General features: G+C 39.8%; 1 protein-coding gene across 1 annotated transcript in view; it reads left to right on the top strand.

Annotated features, from left to right (window-relative positions):
- The first annotated feature begins 171 nt into the window (after positions 1-171).
- The window catches only part of LOC107098952 (transmembrane protein 229b-like), a 25060-nt gene continuing 23498 nt past the window's right edge, over positions 172-1733 (top strand). Inside the window, exon 1 of the mRNA XM_015396856.1 lies at positions 172-355. The gene's annotated coding sequence lies outside the window, so the exon portion shown is untranslated. The remainder of the gene's footprint in view (positions 356-1733) is intronic.

Raw genomic sequence — 1733 nt, 5'->3', positions numbered from 1 at the left:
TGGCAGTGCCACTGCCCGGTGGGCCCCTATATAGAACCGCCGGTGAAGAACCAAGTGAAGCTCAGGCATCATGCACCAATCAGCAGTTTGGCGGTCAGTCCAGAAGAGCTGCGGTGAAGAAACGGTTAAGCAAAGCTTAGAGCAGCGTGAGTCCATCTGAGCATGTGCCGCTGCTGCTGCAGTGAAGGAAATGTGTGGATTTCAATAGAAGCGACCGGAGACACCGCACAGGGGAAGCCGGGGTGCTGGTGGGGGAGGAGGGTGACAGCCGAGAGACGCGCAGACCGACACATCCTGACTGAGCGACCTGACCGAGGGATGAGCGGGATCCGCCTGGACAGAGATCCATCAGAAGGTAAAATGTTTCGCTGTGACCGCGGAGAAAAAAGGCTGTCAACACGTTTATACTTTGACATTCAGAGCAACGAGATATGTGCATGTTAGGAGAATATTTCTGTTTAAATAATGCATTTCATTAGATTAAACCTAATCTAATTCCGGGGGTATTTATTATTGCTAAAGTGTCTTATATAGTGCATGTTCTGCGCAGTTGCGTCGCTGCACCTGTTAAAATTCTTATAACTTAGTTTACTACACACTGCTTTGTCAATATCGTATAAAAGCTGTTCACCTTTCATGTCATATAATGAAGTTTTTTTTTAAGTACTCCAAAGTAGAAAGTGATGCATGAGCGAGATAGGAGACATATATTTTTAATAATAGTTTGCTGAGAGGCTGCCTGCCGCACTGCTCATCACTGTGCATCCTGCTGCAGCTGCAGAGGTTCCCCGCATCTGGGCCTGCAGCCTCCTGCAGCTGCCCGGGACAGGACCGGATCAGCGGACAAATAAAACCCGATCATGTTTCTCCTCATTTCCACCTGTCTGCATTTTACATTTTGGATGCATCTTCCCCGCAGCAGCTTTAAATAATAAAATACAAATTCTTAATCCATTCATGGGACAGAAAGCAAACATTTCATTATCATTTGAGGGGAAATAATCCCTGCTGTCGTTTTGTATGGAGAACCAAACCTGCCATAGTAAAAAAAAAAGCCAAAAAATGAATAAACTCTTAAAAATAGCCCCATTGCCAATTAATATCTTGACATTTTAATTAGTCAGTCATCAAATGCAACAGACCTAAAAATAAGAGATTTATTTAAAATCAATTAATTACTTGACATGAACATATATTTCTCCTTTATTTTTAACTGTTGTAATTTATCTCTGCACTTTTATTTGTATTCTTTATTTACAAACCTTATAACCAGCAATAATATTTTACTGGAATGCTGTTTTTTTTTCTTTTAGTAAATATCCAATACATTTATTATTGTTTTTACTTTTTCTAACCCTTTTATTTCTTTTTTTAATGAGCCAAATATATTTAAAATATACTTTTTGTCACCAAAAAATCTATTATGTTTAAATTACTTTTATTTTTTAATAACTGATATATTTTTCTCCACACTCAGCCTATTTTATAACCCTTGCATTAACTGCCTCACGGAGGTATCCAGAAATGACCCCTTATTTTAGCACTGCTAATAAAGAGTGACCCTTCTGCATTGATGCGAGGCACCCAGTACCTTCACACATGTATAAACACCTGCTTGTTATCATCAGTGGTGGTTTATAAAATTGGCATTGTGGTTCCTGCCAGGACGGCGACAATGAGGAGCAGCATGATTGTGAGTACTAAAAAAAAAAAAAAAAAATGGCTGCCTACTG

Source organism: Cyprinodon variegatus, unplaced genomic scaffold (assembly GCF_000732505.1).
Source record: "Cyprinodon variegatus isolate N-32 unplaced genomic scaffold, C_variegatus-1.0 Scaffold825, whole genome shotgun sequence".
NCBI lineage: Eukaryota > Metazoa > Chordata > Actinopteri > Cyprinodontiformes > Cyprinodontidae > Cyprinodon > Cyprinodon variegatus.
Note: the sequence above shows the minus strand (reverse complement) of the source record. Positions and strands in the feature narration are given on the sequence as shown.